Genomic DNA, 13,381 nt, shown 5'->3' on the forward strand with positions numbered 1-13,381 from the left:
CACCTGATGACGAGGCTAAGACTTTGAAACACTGGTAGTGTATAGTGACGTATGTCGTGCAAGACTTCGGTCAATCAAGTATTTCGCAACTGTGGCAGACTTGTTTACCGTGAATATGTTGCAGAACAGTTGCCGATGTCCCACAACTAAAAATTTATGGTGTAAAAGATGCCCTAGAAAACCTGAACATATTGCAGAACAGTTGCCGATGTCCAACAACTAAAAATTTATGGTGTAAAAGATACCCTCGAAAACCCTGCAGGACCTGTATTTCTTCATTCCAAGACGACTGCAAGCAGAGCTGAAACCCAAAGTTTTTTCTACACCCTAATATATATATATATATATATATATATATATATATATATACCCACAGACTTCAAGAAGAATATAATAATTCCAACCCCAAAGAAAGCAGGTGTTGACAGATGTGAAAATTACCGAACTATCAGTTTAATAAGTCACAGCTGCAAAATACTATCGCGAATTCTTTACAGACGAATGGAAAAACTGGTAGAAGCGGACCTCGGGGAAGATCAGTTTGGATTCCATAGAAATGTTGGAACACGTGAGGCAATACTAACCTTACGACTTATCTTGGAAGAAAGATTAAGAAAAGGCAAACCTACGTTTCTAGCCTTTGTAGATTTAGAGAAAGCTTTTGATAACGTTAACTAGAATACTCTCTTTCAAATTCTGAAGGTGGCAGGGGTAAAATACAGGGAGCGAAAGGCTATTTACAATTTGTACAGAAACCAGATGGCAGTTATAAGAGTCGAGGGGCATGGAAGGGAAGCAGTGGTTGGGAAGGGAGTAAGACAGGGTTGTAGCCTCTCCCCGATGTTATTCAATCTGTATATTGAGCAAGCAGTAAAGGAAACAAAAGAAAAATTCTGAGTAGGTATTAAAATTCACGGAGAAGAAGTAAAAACTTTGAGGTTTGCCGATGACATTGTAATTCTGTCAGAGACAGCAAAGGACTTGGAAGAGCAGTTGAACCGAATGGACAGTGTCTTGAAAGGAGCATATAAGATGAACATCAACAAAAGCAAAACGAGGATAATGGAATGTAGTCAAATTAAATCGGGTGATGCTGAGGGGATTAGATTAGGAAATGAGACACTTAAAGTAGTAAAGGAGTTTTGCTATTTAGGGAGTAAAATAACTGATGATGGTCGAAGTAGAGAGGATATAAAATGTAGACTGGCAATGGCAAGGAAATTGTATCTGAAGAAGAGAAATTTGTTAACATCGAGTATAGATTTAAGTGTCAGGAAGTCGTTTCTGAAAGTATTTGTATGGAGTGTAGCCATGTATGGAAGTGAAACATGGACGATAACCAGTTTGGACAAGAAGAGAATAGAAGCTTTCGAAATGTGATGCTACAGAAGAATGCTGAAGATAAGGTGGGTAGATCACGTAACTAATGAGGAGGTATTGAATAGGATTGGGGAGAAGAGAAGTTTGTGGCACAACTTGACTAGAAGAAGGGATCGGTTGGTAGGACATGTTTTGAGGCATCAAGGGATCACAAATTTAGCATTGGAGGGCAGCGTGGAGGGTAAAAATCGTAGAGGGAGACCAAGAGATGAATACACTAACCAGATTCAGAAGGATGTAGGTTGCAGTAGTACTGGGAGATGAAGAAGCTTGCACAGGATAGAGTAGCATGGAGAGCTGCATCAAACCAGTCTCAGGACTGAAGACCACAACAACAATATATATATATATATATATATATATATATATATATATATATATATATATATATATATATATATGAGCGAGGTTTCTACTGCTGCCGACGCCTCTCGCATCCCAATCACCATCGTTCACGGTCTTTCCAGTCTCCTTCATTAAGACCTCTCGCCGCCATTGCTTTGTTGACGTCGTCTTTCCAGCATCTCGCAGGTCTACCGCGCTTTCTTCTTTGATGTGGAGTCCATTGCCATACCCGTTTTGGCCATCTTTTGTCTAGCATACGCTGTAAGCCACCATACCAGAGTAGGCGCTTCCTTTCTACGTAGTCTAGGATTGTGTTTTTGACATTCATAACCTCTGTGATCCTATCTTTTCTAATATGACCAAGCCTGGAATATCCACAACTCCGTCTCCAGAAATCCACCTCGACAGCCAGCAGGCGCTCCTTCTGTCTCTGAGTTAGTTCCCACAACTCTGCAACCATATGTCGTGATAAGTTCAGTAATCGTGTCGTAGATGGTATGTTTTGTTCTGCGAGTTATGTTTTTGTTCCAGAAAATACCATTTACTTGTTTCATGGCTCACTTGCCCTGACCAATCTGATTGTTTATATCATCCATACTTCTATCGTTGGACGACAGTGTCACTCCCAGGAATGGAAATATGTTTTTGTTGCCTACCCCTGTAGGTAGACGTGGTCGATGACAGTATGGCGCTGGTCAAATGCCAATGAAGAAAGAGAGAGGTTGGACTACCTCTAAAAAAAAAAAAAAAAAAAAAATGGTCCAAGCATTATCGATAAATGATTTTTTCCACTTGGTTTTGGTCAGCAATCTACAATCACGGCATCTATCCTCCTCAAAGCTTTCACACGCTTACGGCGTCTGCTGCTAAGTGTACCTCAAATAGCCCATCGACCATTAAGACACTGTGTACTTCCCGCATTTTTATTGTGTACTTCCCGTATTATTTCATTTGCTATCATAGGTTTGAGAAGTTCTTCACGTGGATAATCTTGACGGAAAAGTGAGACCACTTTCGATATGAGCCGCATACTTTTTTACTATCATCACTAAAGATGAACAGTTAAAAACAAAGGATTTTATGACGCCAATTAACATATGAAGAGCTTATTTCAATAGTGGTACAAGTCCATTACTTCCACTTTTATGTCTATAATGCTTCTGAAATTAATGATCCAAACAAACAGAAAGAAAGGTTCATCTCTAGCAAAAAGCCATATGCTTGAAAATGTCTGGTATCTCAACTGCAGATTTTTCAGCAATCATTTGACTTCATGACTCTGTATCTCAGAATGAACAAAAATGGACTTGTACCACTATTGAAATAAGCCCTGCATATCTGTATGTAATACATTCAAAATTTTTGTTTTAAAAATTCATCTAAAGAAAATTATTCTGCAACACGCACAGATATAACGAACGACAAAATGTCAGACAGATATCAGTGTGCCGGCCGGAGTGGCCGAGCGGTTCTAGGCGCCACAGTCTGGAACAGAACGACTGCTACGGTCGCAGGTTCGAATCCTGCCTCGGGCATGGATGTGTGTGATGTCCTTAGGTTAGTTAGGTTTAAGTAGTTCTAAGTTCTAGGGGACTGATGACCTCAGCAGTTAAGTCCCATAGTGCTCAGAGCCATTTGAACCATTAGATATCAGTGTTACATTTGCCACACAAGGAGAAAATTTCTTATTCTCGTAACACAGCGAAAATTTTTGACTGACTGCTGCTGGAATTTTATTAGTGTCATAGCATTCTTTATATTAAGATGTTATGGTTATGACGCGTATATAAATGAAATATCGCTCTGTGCTTTACAGCTATGATTTATGTAATTTCTGGTAGAAATCGTGAATACCGCGCTAGCGCTACGCACATGTCATCAGTGGCTTAAAGGGTCAGTGGGTCGCTTTAAAACTTTTCGGAAATACTTCCAGGCATATGCAGAAAGTTGCTGAAAATTCACTTTCTCAAGGTCGGGATCAACCTCCCTTTTACCGGTACACAAGTGCAACATACATTAAACACAGAACACAGCGAAACGCTCTTTCCTGGCTACAGGGGCGGGAACAGTTGGACCAGTTCGCTCGTCCCGCGTCAGAACGGGACATTTGCATTCAAAGTATGCGGCCGCCGGCGGTGGCTCGTCGGCGTTGTTTTATTCAGTCGGGCCCGCCCTCGACATGCGCTCCGGCGCCGGTCGATTCCGCGGCATCAGCAGAAGCGCTACTGACACCTACCGGCAAATGGTACAACTCATGCCGCTTCCTGCGCTGTGGCGCCGCCACGCGACTGCGGCACCAACTACGTGGGGGCGACGCGCGATATTTCAAACTATTCGCAGTGCAAAGCTACAGTCATTTATGGGCGTTTCTCTTCCCTTACTTACAGTAGCAATGGAAATCAGAAATACTTAGCAGCAATTCTATTGTAATGCGAGCTACAGCATCCACGACTTTTCAGAGTTCCGTCCTTCTGTGACGCTGAGGGCTGTAAGGAATGACGTCTCAATTGTTACCAATCTCTGATATATTTTCTGTATCTCTCTCTCTGGTGGCTCAAAAGGGGTAAATGTCATGAAGATGTTTGACAGATTTAGCATTCGGTAACTGCCGGTTCTCGACATTACGCGTACATTCTGTCACAAACATAAGACTGTGTACATTTCATAATCGTGTATTTAATGGCATTTAGTACATGTAAGAAATTATTACTGACTCAAAAGTTGTGTTCCCTTCTAGGGAACATGAAGCAATACGCGATTCATTTGGTCTATACATGGAAGGGAAGACGTTCTGTAAATCGAGCAAGTTGTGAAGGAAACCAAACAGAAATCTGAAAGGAAATTATTCAGGGAGACAATAGAAAAACTTTGTTTGCCTATGACATTGCAATTCTATTGGAGACGGCAAAGGACTTGGACGAGCAGTTCAGTGGAATAACAGTGTCTTGAGAAGAGATTATCAGATGAACATGAACAAAATTAGCATTCGAATTAGGAGTTAGATTAGGAAAGGAGACACTGGACGTAGTGGATGAGTTTTGCTATCCGGGCAGCAAAATACCTGATGATGGCCGAAATAGGGAGGACATCGATTGAAAATTGGAAATACCAATAATCGCTTTCCCGAAAAATCTGTTAATATCGAATATAAATTTCTTTCCTGCAGGTGTCTGTATGGAGTGTACTCATGTACGGAATGACACATGGATGATAGACAGTTCACACAAGAAGAGAACAGATGTTTTTGAAATGTGGTGCTACAGAAAAATGCTGAAGATTAGATGGGTGGATGACGATAACTCATGAGATGCAGAATGGAATTGATCGGTTGATAGGACATATTCTCAAGCATCATCGAATCGAAAATTTAGCAATGGAGGAGGGAGTGGGGGGGGGGAGGAGGGGGGGAGGGGGAGAGAGAGAGAGAGAGAGAGAGAGAGAGAGAGAGAGAGAGAGAGAGAGAGAGACTGTGTGAGGAGGGGAGCGGTTGTATAGGGAAATCTCCGCATGAATACAATACGCAGATTCGAATGGATATAGGTCACAGTGGTGCTGAGTGTATAAAAAAAAAAAAAAAAAAAAAAAAAAAAAAAACTAATGTGGAGAACTGTATTATAGCAATCTCCAGACTAAATACAACAATAATAACATGCCCAATGAACAGAAGACGTCACACCTGAACTGGTGTGGTATTCGAATATAGGATAACGGAGACTTGTGACACGGGTGGTTCGGAGGAATCTCCGTCACTTGTTGTAAACGCGTGTATACTGCGCTACGTGAAATTAAACCATTTTCCAAGTTGGGGGTCCGTTTACACGCTGTAACGCTTAACCATACTTGTCCCACCCAAGGTGGTATGTCCTCGCGTTCGTCACACCTTCGATACGACTTAACGGAGCCAGTCTTAGGGGGATCTGCAGTTTAATAACACCGGCGAGCTAGGTGGCGCGGGGCTTAACTCACTGGAGTGGCATGCGGGAGGTAGCCGGTTCAGTTCCACAGCGGACTACCAACATTTATATTTTCCGTGGTTTTTCCCAAATGGCTTAAGGGAAACTCCGTGAGAGGATGGTTTCTCGTGAAGACGACACGGCCGATTTCCTCCCCCGCTCTTCCCTCATGCCTGTTCCACGTCTCTGATGGTCCCAACGCTCTTCCCTTCTTACCGTTTAACGTAGTCTCCGAAACTCGCGAGACTTGGCATTATCGTTTGCACTAATCTTTGTTGGAGTTCACAGGAGCGACGACTGACAGAAACAATCCCAGCCCAACTGAATACGGAGCTCGGGGCCTCTGGACTTTTAGTCCGACGTACATCCATTTAGACGGCAGGCCATACACCAGTACCTCCGAACAGCGATGCACAGGTGTACAGTTTGTCATCAAACTTAAACAGTTGCCTTAACAGTATCCATCTCATTTCTGTCGTCTCCTGCTCTCCGGAAAGATAGCGATGGCGGAGAAAACAGACCCAACCATGGCAACACCACAATGTTTCTCCGCTATATTTTCTCTTTCTTCCGTCTCATGTGCACTGATGCATGGATGCGTCGACCGCTGTGAACTTTTCTGGTCACAAATTCAGTAGGTTTCACATTCGGAAATCCAATAACATTTTTGGTACTTCTTTTCAATATATAAAATATACAGGCAACCGTTTGCATAAGTTTAATAAAAAACCTTGGCCAGGTTTCGATACCACTAAAGGTATTTTCTTGAGAAGGCTCTGAGCACTATGGGACTTAACATCTATGGTCATCAGTCCCCTAGAACTTAGAACTACTTAAACCGAACTAACCTAAGGACATCACACACAACACCCAGCCATCACGAGGCAGAGAAAATCCCTGACCCCGCCGGGAATCGAACCCGGGCGTGGGAAGCGAGAATTCTTGAGAGGGAAGACACCTATAATGTAATAAACATATTACAAGATAGACGCTTAAAATACTTTATACCTGACCACACTGAAACGGAGAACATGGAATGAAACTGGTACTTGCATAAATTACGTGAGATTATTAACATACATGATGAGCTAAGGAGCTCGTGTCAAACAGCAGAAAATATGAAATAAAGTTCTCCATGGAAACAGTAAAAATAGTTACAACAAGTACAGCTTGTTAAAAGAACAGACACTGGACGGAACGTGTGGCAACTGGTTGCGATGCCAAGTAATCATGTTGTACGAGCGCGCCACTTGCTGGACGCTGGTAGTGTGATAAGCGCTCAACTGTATGAGATACGTAACTGTATGAAATGTCCCCTTAGAATAATTATACATGACTGTGCTTAAACTGACACACAATATTTTCTAGCGCAACGGAATCTGACTTCCAATAATCCCTACAAAAGAATGGCCCTGACTAACATTAACCTACACCTTTCACAAATCACTTACCTCACAAAAATCTTCGTTACTCAAGCTACTGCAATACAGCGAGCGCCACTACTGCCAGCTAAATAAAAGATTCAAACTACTGAAGGCACTAACTACTGATAGGCATAGTTAGGAAATGAAAGATTTTGATAGAGAACAACCAATTTATTTACCTTAACAGTGTTCGAAAGTCATAATATATATAGCAGTTCATGACATCCAGTCTTACAAATTTACTGTCTCTGTCCAGATCATCCGCTCTCAAAACTCCGCCATCTCACTCCCCACATCCATCACTGCTGGCGGCTCACCTCCAACTGCGCAACGCTACGCGCTGTTAACAGCCAACTGCCCAACACTACAATAGGAAACAACAATGCAAACCAGCCACATACTGCACACAGCACAGCCAGTGATTTTCATACAGAGCGCTACTTGGCGTTACCAATAAAAAAAACCTAAACAGCCTACTTACAACTGTTACGGTAACACATCAGTATGATACATATTTAGATTTTAAACAAAGTAAATTATAAGTGGTGTAAAAAACAGGGCATATAAAAGATACAAAAGGAATAAAATAATTTTTATAAAAATAACAACATGTAGCAAAAATGAATAAAATGGTTAATTTTAAATATGTGCTGAGAATAAAGGACGTACTGTAGCAGAATTTTTTATCAAGATGTTACAATAAGCAAAACAAAAAAAAATGGGGGAAATATCCTTTATATAAAATCTTCAAACAGGATGTTGTACACAGTGCCGTATGGCGTACAGTCACTAAGGAAGTACAGAGTCTGTCAAGAGTAGGGAGAAACAACGCTTCCGAAGTGAAAGAGAAAGGGAACATGAACCAAAGCATCCTTAGATCGTGACGAATGGCTTAGAGGCGTTGGAGAAGTTTTTGCTTCGTAAGACGAGACCATCTACGACATCAAGTTTCAATCATTTATTTTTCCTATGCAGAATCGCATTTCGTCTATTCCTTTTGGATTATGACCCGATATTAATAAATGCTCTGCGAAACCACAATTAGTCAGGCTTTTCCCAGACAATAGGTTTACCTACGAGGAAGTTTTGTCCAATAAAAAATAACAGTACATCTCGACACTTACGCCCGCATCGAATAAAACCGCTTCGAGCCTTTACAAAGGCTTCACTTCAGGGAGGAAGAGAATCGAAAAGGTTCTGCAGGTTAAGTGTCCAGCTGAAATCACGCACTGATGATCCAGGTCATACACAGCTACCAAACTGCGTGAATGTTGATTGCAACGTTTCGCCTGATGCTCCAGACAGGCACAGTCGTTTTCTATGGGATTAAGATGAGGGATTTGCAGGGCAGGCCGAGGTACAATATCGCAGCCAAGTGTTCGCAAAACCTGGAACGTATCCATTTAGCCCGACGAATATCCCTGTTAATACCCTGGAAGTCGGGAGTATCGACAGCTTACTCACCACGAAGACGTAGAAATCACTCCTGACGATACTCTTGTCTCTGGTGAATGCTGGAGAAATGATACCTAAATCAGTGCAGATCTGTGCAAAGCAGGAACTTTGTTACATTCGAATTCGGAACGTACTCAAGAATTCTGCAGCAAACCAATGTTGAGGATATTGATCTCTAATTTTGCAGGTCCATTCTTTTGTCTTTCTTATATAAAGTTGTCACCTGTGCTTTTTTTTCAGTTGCTTGGGACTTTGCACTGGGCGAGAGAATCGCGATGGATGCAAGCTAAGTAAGGAGCCATTGCCGTAGAGTACTGCCTGAGTTGTGGTTTGAAATGAGCCTACACCGCTGTCTAATGCACACCTCCAAATACTTCTTTTTCTGATATTCCCTGGCTGTTGCCATCAAATTTTCTCTGTGAGAGTTTGCAAATCTATTCTGATGCTTGTGGACCTATACTGGATATTTCGTATGTTATTTTACATTATTCGTCTATGTTTGAACATCTCTTCGTACATATTCTTACTGTTATCTGGAAGCTTTAAAAGTCTTAGCAGAACTGTCTTGTAAACCATACCGGGTACCAACTGCTGATCTTATTCTCAACAAACAGAAATTATCAAGAATTTGTCATAAAAAGCTATATTCGACATTACCTAAGAAATAATGTTTTACAAAATGTGCTATTGATTTAAATAATAATTTCTACGCAAATGTTCCAGTTAAACTATATGGATATTAATGAAAGTTATCTGTCGAAACGTAGTATCTCTGTCCTTGCTTTATGTTACTCTCTGACATTTGTATGTAAAGATAAGAGTCGTAATGTGGTAGTGGAGTCCAAAATAAACCTGGATTGAGTCTTGATGGTGAGGCAAGCATTTAACGTCTCTCTCTTGCACCCACGTGAAATACATGTATAAAATAATGTCGATGATCTAAAAGTGTTAGTGATCAAGATGTGTTTTGTGAAACGTGTGTCAAAAATATAAAAGCGGTGGTTTAAGAAAGTGCTTTACTGAAAAGTGTTCAAGTTAACCTATTTACATTATTTAAGATACGAACAAATGGTCAAATGTGTGTGAATTGCTAAGGGGCCAAACTGCTAAAGTCATCAGTCCCTAGAGTTACACACTACTTAAACTAACTTATGCTAAGAACAACACACACACCCATGCCCGAGGGAGGACTCGAACCTCCGGCCGGAGGGGCCGCGCAGTCCGTGACATGACGCCTCAAACCGCGCGGCCAATCCACGAGGCTAAGATACGAACAGTAGTTCTTTATTGACCTATTTGTTTGATGAATGGATTACACCAAAACATCGAGTCCAAGGAAAGATATGCATATTATTCTTAAATGTGATAAAACCTAGCCTGTTGCAGCGAAAAGAGAAATAAGATGAGTATGATTTTTTTAATTATTGACATCTACAAGGGGCAGTATAGACGTAGCTGTTCTGCAACTTCTGTCCTACAAAAGGAACAGAATACATTTCTATATCTATTTTTCTTACACAGAAGTGTAAAATGATCTATTAATTTGTCGGTTAATCAACAATATCTTTATCAGACTGTGGAATAACGTTGTTTACAGCTTCTATCGGGACCTGGAGAATTGTTTGCTTTCCATTCTTTCAGTGGTTTTTCTATTTCACGGATGCCTATTTCAATGTCCTCCATATGGGAGTTGTGCAACAGTGGAACGACGATATGTCTGTACGATCCTCATGTGTGACTGATTTCTTTAACGCGAAGTTCAGAACGTCGGCTTTCCTTCTGCTGTCTTCTGCCGCCACACCAGGATGGTCGACGAGCGACTGGATAGAAGCCTTCCGACCTGCTCAGTGATTTTACGTATCAACACAATTTTGTTGGCTTCTCGTCAAAAACCTATCTTACGGATGCACCGTCAACGGCGCTCGGTAAAGGCCACTGTGCTCTTTTCAAGGCCTGGCTAATATTCTGTCCAGTTGAGTTATGGAAAGAAGATAAAAAATGCGCATGATACACCACACTCTGTAGCATGGGTGCTCAACCGTTTTAGGCTTGAGACCTGCTACATGTGATTTAGTTCATTTAAAGATCTACTGACTTAAAAATTCGTAAAGGTTTATGCACAAGGCAACACTGCAGCCACAATTAACAATTTTAATTACACAAAATGCGAAAAAGGTAATTTTCTTTGCATCAAAAGTTGTAGGCCTACTATTTAGTTTTTAGGCTAGTACACATGTGAAAAAAATTAAAATCTACACCATCAAAAATGATGAAAAGTTTAGTGAGATACTTGGCTTTGCATATCGCTGGCAGGTTTATTATAATCCGGTGAACATTTTGTCAGAGCCAACCTTATACAGTGTAAAACGTGAGGGTTAGTCAGCGTATTTGTACATTTATATTTCACTACATCGTTGAAAACGCTGCATCACATGGGTACGTTAACCGAAAAACGATAAAACATATGCTGCCACTTTACCAACGCTAGGGTAGTTTTTACTCTTGACAATTTCCAAAAGTTATCTTCATTGTACTCTGACTTTAAGGAAATGTCATTTTGAAATAGAGTTATTTTCCCCGTCGTGCACATTGTTGTTTCGTGGAAGCTCGAAAACAAGAGGTCTGTTGTGCCTACTGGAGGCGGAGCTTGTTGCTGACCAGGGTCCAAAACTGCCGAGAGATGAATCGTGGTCACTTTCAACATCTGCTATAGTTAGATTAGTACTGTATTTCCTTTCCCCTGCTTTGTTTCTTTGAAACGTAGAGCTCTGTTCTCCTGGCCACTTTCATTTGCTCCACTCTTTAGTAATCCGTAATGGTTAGATGTAGACAGTAGTACGTACCACTAACGAATTCGTTTCAGGCTTAATTAATTAGCATTACGGAAGCAGCAGAACAATGTAAGGCGGACGACGCCTCATCCCGTTGACAATAACTGGAAGCGAAGGAGGCTCGAGGCACCGAGGAGGAAACGCGGTATCAGGAGGTGAGGACAGAGTGTCCAGTCGCACAGGTCGAGGGCCGAGTTGGAGATGAGGCGGCAGCCACACTCTACAGTCTACACTCTACAAGGTACGCCGGACGGCGCGTAATGAAAACACGCGGCGAGTGGGGGGCTCTTAGCGACGGCCTTGTTTGGAGTTGCGCGAGAGACTTCTGCAGCTTCGCCCGGCCGTTAACGAGGGCGAGTGAGAGAGAAAGACAGACAACAGCTAATGGAACAAAGAAACGGCAAAGACGGAAAAGAAAGGGAGGAAAGAAAGACGGCCCTCACGGTTCTCTCCAACGCGGCGCGAGGCGCTCTCCCCTCCTTTCTCTTCGCTTCGCTTCTATACTTAGTGGCGCCTATTCTCCGACATAAGTGTCGTCACTTTTTGCCGTTATACGCGGGAAACAAAAACAAATCCGTTCTTAAGAATTCAGTTCCCACAGCGGAGCTCTAGAGACACGTCCCGGCGACCACGAGCCTTCCAACAGCTCTTTCGGCCCGGAACCCTTCTTACGACGGCTTTCGGGCGTAACGGCACTGCAGCCGCCGTGGCGCGCTCCGGCTTAGAATAATGGAGCAGAAGTACCCACACAAAAGCTCTGAAACATCGCAGCCATGTCAGAGCGAGAATTTCTGTACGAGGGTCCTATTTTTTTATTTTCTTTTAAGAAAATAAGGAGCGACTGCCCACAGCGTTCGCGCACGGTGTCAGGCAACGGCGATTCATCTAGGTCGACCACTCTGGGCCGGTCTATCACTGCTCTGCCACGAAGTTTCGGCTCTTTGTATTTTTTGTTTAGTTGTGTTGCACTGTTTGCCGCCACGTCGATTAATAATCCAGCCGATTGTGAGGAACGTTCCGCCACCCGTTTTTTCAAACGCAGGAAAGGTCAGTCCTGCTGAAACCTGACGAAGACTTGTTGCAGCGTATGTGGAAGGCGTCATGAATCATGGCAATGTGCGAAAGTGGTGCAGACTACTGCACGAAGGAAGTAAGAATGTTTATGACGAAGATCGATCTGCACCGTCTACTGTCATCAGCGAAGAGTTGACGCAAAAAGTTGATGGAAAAGGAGGAGGAGGAGGAGGAGGAGGAGGAGGAGGAGGAGGAGGAGCAGATTGGTGTTCAACGTCCCGTCGACAGCGAGGCCATTAGAGACGGAGCACAAACTCGGATTAGGAAGCATGGAGATGCAAAGCAGCCGTGCCCTTTGGAAGGAAATATCCTGGCATTTGCCTTAAGCGATTTAGGGAAATCACGGAAAACCTTAATCTAGATGGCCGGACGCGTGTTTGAACAGTCGTCCTCACGAATAGGAATCCACTGCGCTAACAAGTGCGTTTCCCCGCTCGGTCGAAAAGTTGATAAGGAGATTCATGAAAACAGGGGCTCCGCTACCTACGAACATTAACAGCATTTCGCTGAAGTTTCAACAACGTCAGAAATTAATGTAGTTGTTACCGACAGACTCCAAAAGATCAACAGAAGAAAATGTATGGAAGTTGGGTACCAAGATTTTTGGCGGACGAACGCCGAACAATTATGGCTTTTTTTTACCGCTTTGGCGGTAGTGCTGATGGGTTTTTCGACTAACATTGTGACTTGTGACGGAACACTTACTGCCCAGTATACTCCAGGGACTAAACGACAATCCACTGAGTGCCATCACACAGATTCTCCGACAAAACCAAGAAAATTAAACAGATCATCAACACGGAAAATCAGGGCCACAGGTTTCTGTTGATAGACCTCCTGCGGAGCCAACTGACACTAAATGCGGAGAGGTACTGTGAAACCTTACTGGAATTTCGGCACCGAGGATACTCTCAGAGGA

Source organism: Schistocerca nitens, chromosome 8 (assembly GCF_023898315.1).
Source record: "Schistocerca nitens isolate TAMUIC-IGC-003100 chromosome 8, iqSchNite1.1, whole genome shotgun sequence".
NCBI classification, from domain to species: Eukaryota; Metazoa; Arthropoda; class Insecta; order Orthoptera; family Acrididae; genus Schistocerca; species Schistocerca nitens.